This window comes from Dipteris shenzhenensis, unplaced genomic scaffold (assembly GCF_047967505.1).
Source record: "Dipteris shenzhenensis isolate YYH24624 ecotype China unplaced genomic scaffold, Dip_SZ_1.0 scaf0099, whole genome shotgun sequence".
Classification (NCBI taxonomy): domain Eukaryota; kingdom Viridiplantae; phylum Streptophyta; class Polypodiopsida; order Gleicheniales; family Dipteridaceae; genus Dipteris; species Dipteris shenzhenensis.
This window is the reverse complement of record NW_028239405.1, coordinates 56134-66713: the sequence shown is the minus strand read 5'-3', so window position 1 is coordinate 66713 and position 10580 is coordinate 56134. Positions and strand designations below refer to the sequence as shown.

The 10580-nt window shown below is 52.8% G+C and overlaps 1 pseudogene; it reads left to right on the top strand.

Moving 5' to 3' along the window:
- The first annotated feature begins 981 nt into the window (after positions 1–981).
- LOC147879082 (uncharacterized) lies at positions 982–6261 on the top strand (annotated as a pseudogene).
- Positions 6262–10580: the final 4319 nt, after the last annotated feature.

The following is a 10580-nucleotide window of genomic DNA, read 5'->3' as shown; positions in this document are numbered from 1 at the left end:
TCTCCGGATCTGCGCAGGGCGCACTTTACCTAGACCGGAACGCGGGAGTTTGCTAACCCGGTTCATCAAGTGGGTTAAAACACTGGGAGTGCCTACCTTTGACAGTTTCTTAAGGTTGCCCTTTCTATCTATATACCTTGTCTCAGGGGAGCATTTCACCATTGCCGGAAATCGTGTACAGGCTACTCTTTTCGAAACGCAGTCCAAGATAACCTCATAAGGTATGCTGTCGAAACATCTCACATCTCGAAATGTCCGCTTCGATCACCCCGCTTTGATATTGTTGTTTGAACCTTTTTAATTTTAATGTCGTGTGGGGGCGCCGTCTACTTGGTTGGCAGCGCAGATGAGGAAGCAAGAACAATAGAACCAATAATCCTTTCTCTGCTTGCTTTTCCGAAAGCTTCTCGAACACGGAGCGGGAATAGAACGCGAAGCGGCGTTTTCTGCCCTGCCGGGCTGCTGCCTGCTGCAGCAGCCTCCGAGCCTCCCACGCTGTTGGTTTTGCCGGGGTCTGGGTCTGCTGAAACCGTGGGCATTTCGTGGTCTGATAATGTGGGTTCAGAGATATGTTCGGGCACCGCCTTCATGGCTCCAAACCACCTCGTCCCGGTAGATGGGAAAACTACCAATCTCTAGTATTTTTTCCTCTATCTCGTCTTCGTCAATTTCCATTCCTCGAGCCGGCGTGAAATTGGTATTTGCCTGCCTGAATAGATAATGCAGTGTTATGAATCCATTGCGTGTCCATGCCGTCCAGTGTTTCTGAGTCAGATCCGGGCAATTGCCCTTCGAGGGGATAAAGCACTTATCAGCTAAGCTTTCCCCGGGCCTTCGGCCTGCCTTTCCTCTTCCCAAATGTCGGCCCGGTAGAAGGGAGACCTCAAATAGCTTCGTAACCAGCGATCAGAGCCTCAGGCTTGGAAATAATCCCGAGAATTCCACATATTCTTTTCCGTCGCTGGAGCGTTTTTCCAGTTCATGGCCCAACAGGGGAAGTGTCAGTGGTTGATCTTCTATGGTCGTAATGCTAATCCTCTCTTCTGTGCTACCAAGCTACCTGATTCTCGATCGGGCGGGAAAAGGCGCGAAGAGAAAGAAAACGCAAAGCGTTTTCTCGGGTTCCCTGTTGCTTCTAAAGGCTGTCCTCCCTCGGCTGGAGGTTTTTTTAGCCGCCTACGTAGAGGACTCCGTATCCCTACATCGGATTTCTCCTTGGGGGGGTCCCGTGGTTCCGTATTATTGCCGTCGCGTTTTCCGGTTTCTCTCAGTGTTTCGACTTCCTGCTAGTTGAGTGGATAAGATGGCTGCGCTTTAGCTCCCTCCAAACCGGGACGGGAGTGTCCGGCAAGCCCGTTCTGATCTTGGACGCAGTACATCGGAATCCTAATGCACTACTACGAACGCTACCGCGAACCGCCTGCGATAGGGCACCCCCCTGTGCCAACTTTGGCGTGTCAGCTTAGTCATCCTCGTCAAGCCACCTACTGTCTAGCTCTCGGACACTTCTTTCTGTTTGAAGGTAGACGCTACGCCTCGCGCTTCCTGCTCTACCCCAAGGCGCGTAGCGCTTTCAAGAGGAAACCCCGGGCCCCTAACGGGGTCCCTCCTGAGGCTCCCCCCAACCAGGGGGGGGGAAGGGCCGGAGGCCGGTTTCATGCCGTTGGGCGTGAACCCGGAGCGCTCCGGCGCTCTCGCGCACTCCGAAGGTTATCCCTTTAATGATGGGGGAGCGCTTCAGCCGGAATGGGGCGATAGCCTTCAAAGTACTGGGGTGGCAAAGCCCCCCGGGAGGGGGGCGAGATCGAAGGGAGAGGGCCCCGCCAAGCATAGCGCTTCCCCGCCAGCGCCGTTGAAAACTAGCGTTTTCCCTGTAAGGAGAAGCGCTATGCGCCCCGCCTACAGCGAGCGGGAAAGCCCGGCGGGAAAGCGCGCTCCGAAGGAGCGCTGAAGCGCTTCCCCCGCCCCGCTGAGCCCTCTCCGGTTTTCCCGCCTAATGCTTTTCCACGTATTCCTTCCAACGGGATACGCTACCTTGGGATGCTTTACTCCTAACCACAGGGTTCCAAGACGGAGCTTAACTTGAGCCTCGGTTAAGAACGACGATCCACGTTCCACACGGCGCACGATTCCGTGGATTGTTTCATTTAAGGTCATGATGGAGGACATAGCTTACGATCATCGGCTTTAATCATGCCGCCGGGCATTTCATTGAGACGTTGTACAGTGATTCAAATACTTTATCACATCTCTTCGATACGAATACAATAACGGTCGTAGCAATCCCCCCTGGTACCTACTGATACGTCGGAATCCGATTAGTCATGAACATCGTGAGGTGCTGCTTTTCGCGAATCCCAGCATACTCCCGGTTGGGATAGGTAGGCCCTTTCGTCGGGCTTTCTCCCCCCCTGAGAACTGTACGTGGAAGTTTCCCTTCATACGGCTCAAATGCATTCCCAGAGGCCCCTGTAACGCGTCTGCAGGCGCTTGAGGATGAAGGGCATTCCTGGTTTATGCGTAAACGTCCATAGCACCAGATTTCAGATTGATCGGCGGGGATCCGGCTTATTTTTCGCCGACACAAACACCAGAAAGGCTGCGCATGCCTTCGGCCCGCCCGGCTCATTCTTCGCCAACACAAGCAGCAAAGAGATTTTTGCTTGCCTCAGGCCACTTACTGCGTGGCCCGCAACGGGGAACAACCATGACCAATAGAGTCGAAACGCGCGCTACATCCGCAGCAAAAGGGATGTAGTTCCGACGCGCAGGTTGAGGGCTCGTGCTAGGCTGGCCGGGACTAGTTACTAGTCTGCGGAGTCTGTAGTAATTTCTTTCCAGGTCTCCATACTTCCGTACCATCACAATTTTACGAAAGGCAGGTTGTTTACCTCAGAGCGCTACTTCGCCCGATTAAACTCTGTGCTTAAAGCCAAGCTGCCTCTGGATTTGCTTCAATCAATTCGTGGTGAAAGCCACTTTACCCAAGTGGGCCAGTGCAGGTCACGTACCCCTATCCGAGCCATGGTGGCTCGGCCTTTGCTTTTCGGGTCTTCCTCCACCCACATCTCGTTATGTGCTTAGCCCTTACGGACGCACAGATGAATATGGGCTTACCATGTTCCATCAATGGCATCTAACCTATGCCGATTTCGGCGGACCGTGCTCTACCCCGGTGAACTCATGCGGTTTCGACGTGCCCAGAGGCCAAGGGCGAATCCGTTCACAGTCCGTCAGACTAACCAGTCGAAGGTGGCCCTAGCCTCGCCTCGGTCATGCTTCACTGGGCTTATACACATTTGCTTACGCTGTCTCCCCCTCAGCTCACCCTAGCCCCCATCTTGAGGGACGTTGTCCTCAAGGCTTCACACCAAGTCTTTACAGTCAAAGCGTGCTTGAGTAGGGTCAGGCAGAACCGTTGCCCGATGGGAACTTCCCCCATATTGCTATCGATGTCTTCATGTCGCACAACCTCTTAACATTACACCGCTGGATCCCCAATCCAAAGCTTGCTGTGCAGTGACAGTACCAATATCCACTAATCGTTGTTTCCAGATACGGTTGTTGGTTAACATTTCTTCCGATTCGTCAATACGAGAAGCAAATTATTGCGTAAATGAAAAAATATCTCCACTCAAGCCCAAAGGCGGATCTTATGCCACTCCACCTGGTCATGTATAACTGGCATGCATCCTGGCTCCCGAGACTCTTTCATGGAATTCTAAAAGTTTTTCTCGCTCTTCAAAAGCCCACGGGAACGGAGTTGATGCTCCCGCATCCGTAGCATAAGTAGTTAAAGCAGGTAAATAATTTGGAATTCAAGTTATTTCGCGAAATAACACTCATATATATTGAGCTCATAATGATACCTCGCAATTACAAGGTCTCTCTACAGCTGAAGGATAAGCGTGTTCTTGGGCCATCATAGGAACATAGATAGGGTTGAAAGTTACTCGATGCCAGCTGCTGCTGTATGGCACACGTTCACTTGCATCACATACACAAGTGCTCTCTGAACCGTGCGAGATGGTCACCCATCACACGGCTCTCCAACTTGAGTTACCGGTTCTAGATTCCCAGGCGTTGGGTGCAGCGTTACCACGGTTTAGTTTTCGCCTTGCCGAAGTACTTCCATCCATGAGCATTTAGGTGACATCGGGGCTAAAGCCTTCGTTTGTAAAGCCAACGAAGCAGCGAACGTGGGTCGAAGGCCCGAAGGGCTAGGGAAAGTGCGGAGCGCGGCAAGCGCTCCTTTACCTCATTCCGGGATAACCTTCGGAGCGCGCAAAAGAAAAGCGGGGAGAAAGCGCTGGGTTGTGCTCCGGCCGGGACGGAAGGACCCCGGAAGTCGTACATTCTGGCAACATCTTCGAAGGGGGTGGAGTTGACTGGCCAATTCCCCATCCGGGTGTTCTGACTAGCACAAACCCCGCCCGGCACTGCTCAAGTGTGCGACGTCGGTCCGTCTGCCGATTTAGGCCCCTTCCCTTCTACTTTCTAGCAGCACTTTCTGTTTACACGGTTCCCAAAGCGGAAGGTAGGCAGGTACTACGAGCCCTCTGTCCCACACATCTATCCTAAAGTGTGGTTCACCGGTTTCACCGAATGCTCCTATCTCTCGGCAAAGGTCGTGTGAGTGTGCGGTTATGCTTCAGATGTTTGCTATATTCATATCGAATCCCGGTTTCCCTTATCCCCGGTGCACTCGCTTCAGATCTTCAACACACAAGGAAAGACGCGGTGGGGAGAAAGCCCTAGCTGCCCAACACGTCCGGCTGATCATTCCGCTGGCACCTCGCATTCACGATACTCCCCATTCAACTGCCACTTAAGGATGTAGTTGGAGATACGCCAAGAGTTGGCTATTCCCAGTTATCTCCTTTTACGACATGCTGTTGTCGTCGCCATATCCCATATGTCGATTAGTAATATCCGCCTCGCCGTGGGTCTCTGCAGCACCTCTAAGGAGGACTTCATTCATTCGGTGACTTCGCAGTCGCCCTCTGAACGATCAAAATGAGGTAAAGCTTGAAGATACGTTTTATACTCGATTAATTTTTCCGTGCCTCTAGTTGGGTAGGCGCCGGTCTTTTGTTGGCCAGATCCCCCCGGCAGAACCGTACGTGCAAGTCTCCCCGCATACGGCTCACGCCATTTCTTACGGGGGCCCAGCATTCATTCGCCGGTGAAATGTATCTCGTTCGGTAGCTTATGCGCGTACGTGAAATTTAGGCTGCTGCCCCCAAAGTTTTGTAACTTTCTTCCAGGGTCCCGGGGGGATACTTCCTCCCGGAAGCAAATTATCCTCTCTAGGCGGCGCTGTCTGTCGTACCGTAAACCCGCTAAGGCCTTGGCCTTAGGCCCGGCCCGTAGGTCCGTGGGGCCGGCTCCTCATTCTCACTCCTTTCCCCAGCTTGAACAGAATAAATCGGCCTTTCCATTCCCGTCAAATGACCCGGCCTTCCCGGCTTGACCGCCCGGTTATGCTTCCGTAGCTCCGTCGGTTCTCGTCCCTGCGGCTGGGCTGCTTTTCCCGCTTTCGGCGCGCGCTGGCGGGCCTACCACGCTTCGCGCCTGCGTCTCCGCCAGACAGTATTTGCCAGTAGTGCCATCCTACCCGACCTGAGGATTTGGTTTGTCCCTTGCGGTTAGCCTACCCATTCCAACATGGAACAAGTGTAGGTTGAAATAGGACCCCGGGCTGGTTACACGTTCCACTGTGCCGAGATGCGGAGGGTGCTGGTCGTGATAATCACCCCGCGGGGTATGCGCGTGCGCTCTTGACGGGCACTCCAGGACCCGCCAACGCGTTCTCGTTTCCGAGAAACCCCGGCGGTTGGCTTGTAAGGTAACCGAAGTAGGGGACTAAGGTTCTCCCTACCATTTCTCCCTGTTTGGACCTCTAATACGGATAACGAGGCCACCTTCACGACCTTCTCCCTTCCTTCCCTTAGGCGGTTCGCCTCACTTGAGTTGCTCGACAAACCTTTGCCCGGTGCTTATGACGCGGAAGTTGCCTCCACGCGCCACCCGTGCCAGGGAACAAGCAGGGCGTCGCTGGCGGCATGGGATATGCCGACTCGGCGTCAGCGGCTTCGTGCCGCACTGGAGTGATCCAATGTGCGGTTCCGCACGTTCTACCACTTCTCCATTCATTTCCGATACTGATCATGAAACACCATAAGCAGCGAGGTGTTAAAGTCCAAGATTCGAAGTGAAATTCTTGATTTGTTTGTTAGACGCCGTATTGAATCATTCTTGTTTTTCCCACCAGCCTACGACCGGACTTGAACCGGTTGCCGTTTCCCGGTACATGGGAATGCTCTACCCAAGGAGCTACGTGAGCCAAAATAGCCGCTGCTGTTTCTATTACTAAACAATGGAATTGCTGATCGTCGTGTAACTCTGATGAATCCGCATCCTATTATTATTACTATTTCACTCCCTCGACACCCTTTCACGCACGAGGAAGAAATTCTCCTCAATAGCGGCCGTAGGCACGGACGAAGCGTCGTCGCACGATTAACTTGCGTTGATCGTAGGAGCGCCTTCGTCCAAAGAAAGATGAGATGATCGGCCAACCATCTGAGAACCTTATCTGAGCTGTCAGAAACATTGTCTTTCATGGCATCCCACCAATGTTGGTTGGAAGGTGCCTCCGTATGCTGATGGCTGCTTTTGAGGGTTACCCGAGCAAGCGGACCACCCGTTTTTTGGCCGTCATTCACACGCACGCTAGGCGGCTTTGACCTTTTAATTAATCAATTAAAGCGAAAACAGGCAACGTATAAGTAATAAAAGACCTCGATTCTTCCAGAGTTGCAAGTACGACGAAGCGTCCATATGCAGCAAACAAAGTATCAGCGCTATTGCCAGATTCCATTCTATCTATGAATTCGGTCGGATCGAATTCAACCAAGGTTCCTCACGACTTCCATAGAACAGAATCCAAGTGAGACCATATCGACTTGCTTCGGAGATACCACCTTTTCGAGTCGAGGATCGGTCGACCTCGCTTGCCCGCTACTGGTGAGGGAGATCGCTCGCTGTAGCTCGCTCGCTACTGGTGAGGGGGATCGCTCGCTGTAGCTCGCTTGCCTATCGTTCGCTAGCGCTCACTCGCCTATCGCCCGCTGTTGCCTGCTTGTTCGTTCCTTTATGGCACAGCGAAGGGCACTAAACCTGAGCCAAAGGCGAAGGCACGCACTACTGTCTGGAGGGCAGAACTGGCTGTCTAAACCTACTGTCCGTGCGGCCGTTGGCCAGCAGCCCCAACCAGCCAAAAACACATGCCAGCCCAGACTCAACAAACAACATTTTCGAGGAGCCCTTCCAGGTGGGAAGGTCAATTCCCCTCTCCGGAAGGGAGGGAAGGAAGGACGGCAGATTACTTTGGCCGTGCAGAAGTGGGCGGGAAATAAATTCAGATTTCAGAATCAGCATCAATAATTCTTCGCAAGATATTCCTTATACTTCTATAAGAATACCTGATTCCAGCATACCGAAAATCTTTCGGTTCCGGGGAGAGGGCACTTCCCCGGCCTTCGTTCGGCCCCTCCCCGCCCCCAGCCGGGGACGGAATGGACTGTAGCTGCTGCTTGCTCTTTCCCCGCTTCGCCCCACCTCAACCGGCAATTCATCCCTTGCCGGAACCAGAGAATTTCGTAAATAGAATGGGAACCGGTCGAGTTCCCTAAAGGTTCTTCGTTTCCGCGAAAAATGATCGGAAAAAAGGAAAGATTTTCTTTGGGAGAATTGCTCGAAAGTTCGACGAAGAATTCGACCGGGGAACAACAGGGAACCGGGATAGAGGGGGGAGGGGTCGGACCTTCCCCCAGTGTTGGTTCGTACTGAAAAGTTCTATAGAAAGAAACTACAAACTATGAAAATGAAATGCAATCGATTATCTACCCGAGGAGGGAGAAAATCCCACATACCGAAAAAGGTCACGAATATAGTTAATCCAGGTAACGTAACGAAGGCATAATGATAGTAGGGTCGAGATATCACCGCCCTCCGAACCGGACGTGAAGGTCTCCCCTCATCCGGCTCTCTGCAGCACTTTCGAGGTAATCCCCATCACTGCTTCCCCTAATATCCGCCATGTACCACATGGGGGTTTACAGGAGATCCCAGAGCCTTGAGGACACTAGTAGTCGTTATGTATGGCTCTTGCTGAGATCGTTATTTCCCCGTGCTCTAGCTATTTCGCTCCCTAGACTCTTAACCGTATATGTAGATACGGTGGCTACGCCATATCTTGAGGATGGTAGAGGGCTGCTATTCCCCCTGTTTCAGCGGAACCTGGCACACCGCGACCTCCGTTAGATACGCCCACCATGCCTTTATCTATTTCGACACGCCTCGTGGACAGAAGGAACCCCATACCGGGACTCATTAACTTACGTTCTGGCTAGCACTACACCAACTCCGGTCTTCACGCTCCTACTGCCGCTTCTTGGGTTCGTAGAGTCGGGTTTACCGTTTACCCACCACGGAGCCTGGGGCCAACGGGTTATAACGTACTCTTCGCACAACAAATCCACTTTGAAGTTGACTTATTTGCTTGGCTAATTTTCAGAATGTGTACGAAATCCCATAAGGACCCAAGATCTCAATAGCACCCTTGTCTGAAGCTTTAAATGAGACTTCGTATCCGAAATGCAGAAACGATCTCACTGGAAAGTCATTAAGAACTCTATCAAGGAACCGGCGCTTGTTTAAAAAGCAATAGGGTCCATTACCGAAAGTACTAGTTCTAAAAGCGAAAAGGAATTCATTCGCGAAAAGATTTACATTATACGCCACAAAAGCCCCTAAAGTACTGAACAGAATAGGTATTGGTTTGGTAGTGATTGGAGTAGCAAACTCAGATTCGGCAGGAATCTCATTTTTGGGTAGTATTGAAAGGGAATTAGCCCAAAAATTGGGTAGGGGTCAAGACGTAAGCCCATTTCAGGCTTACTGAAGTGCCCTCCGAACCGCGTGAAATAGTCGCCTATTACACGGCTCACTAACTCTGCTTGCTTTGGGTTCGTGTACCTCTTGGGCCCAGGCGCAGTTTCATCCGTGCTGGGCCTCGGTTGGCTTTTGAACTTCCATATGGCATTTTATACAGAGTGGAACCTGCTTCCGGCCCGGCTCCGCCTTTTTTCCACTTAGATCCTTGAGCGCCCCCGAAGGATCCACTTTTTCTGTTGATTGGTACAACGCGCAGGGGCTATTGTTGGCGAGTTTTCGGCCTTTCCCGTAGAGCCATGTCAAGCGAGACATGGGGTTTTCGACTGGTCGCCCGTGGCTTGCTTGATAAGGCTCATAAGTATGTCTCGCAAGATCTCGGGATAGTAGCCAGCTGCTTGGTCAGCCTTTTCTCGTGTTTCAGTGACCAGTTTCCGGCGAACGTGCGCTTTATTATGCGTCGGAGTGAATCTCTATAGCGAGGATATAGGATCCCTTGGATCTGTTTGGAAGTACCTGATCCACCCACTGATTCCTCTCAGCTTTCTATCAGGTCATCAGTGACACCGAACGGGGTTCTGTCCGGTTTAGCGCTCGAGCGCTTGCGGTTTCCCGCACGCAATCTGAAAGACTTTGGTCATTCCCTTCTACTTGGCTGCGTACACTTCGGCCACGGAGGATCGCATGACGTAGGGGATGTGGATGAGTATTCGGCGTCCGTTCTGCGTTTGGACCACTCCCCCAGCCCGCGGAGGATACTGTTGATCCGTGAGTTGACTACGCTCTAGGGAGAGTGCATGAGTCCAGCAAAACACAGGTTCGTTTCCAAAACCCCGGATTGCAGTCTCCGGAAGTATTCGGCAGTGCCCGCGTTCGAAGTGAGGTTACAGTATATATATGTATAGGAAGAAAAGGGGGCGGCCAAGAAAACGCAAAGCGTTTTCTGCCCTTCGGCCGAGGTAAGTGCCGTGCCGGCACCCGAGTCCCCGGCCCCGGGTTCCCCCGGCAGGAGGAACCCGATTGCCTTTCCGGGCAATGGGGAAGCGCATAGCGCTTACCCCGTCCCCCACCCGTTCGGGTGGGGGACCTTTGGGATAGGAGGCCCGATCGCCTGTAGGTCCCGGAGGGAGACGTAGGCCAATTTCCAGGGGCAGACGCCACTCGACCGGAGGGGGAGGGGCGTAGCCGGTTTCCCCCGCAAGCAAGGGAGAAACCGGAGCGCTTATCCACACTTTCTCCCCGGCGCTTTTCTTTTGCGCGCTCCGAGGCGAAGGTTATCCCGGAATGAGGTGAAGGAGCGCTTGCCGCGCCCCGCACTTCCCTTAGCCCTTCGGGCCTTCGAGCTTTCGACCTACTTTCGCGCGCGCTTCGTTGGCTTTTTCGCGAATGAAGGACGAAGGCGCAAAGCGTTCGCTGCCGTTGCCATACCAGTCGTAGTTCTCGGCTTATCATATGCCCGGGACTCCTTCCGATATGCGCGTAATTTTTGTTATCCCCATGTTCAATGTCAGTTGGAGTTTTTCCCGGCTTCTGATTCCGCTCCTAGCCCCATAGCGTTTGACTGTGAGCCGGCGATGCAGAAATCGTCTGCGAACCTATTTCATTCGACGGTACTCAGGGTC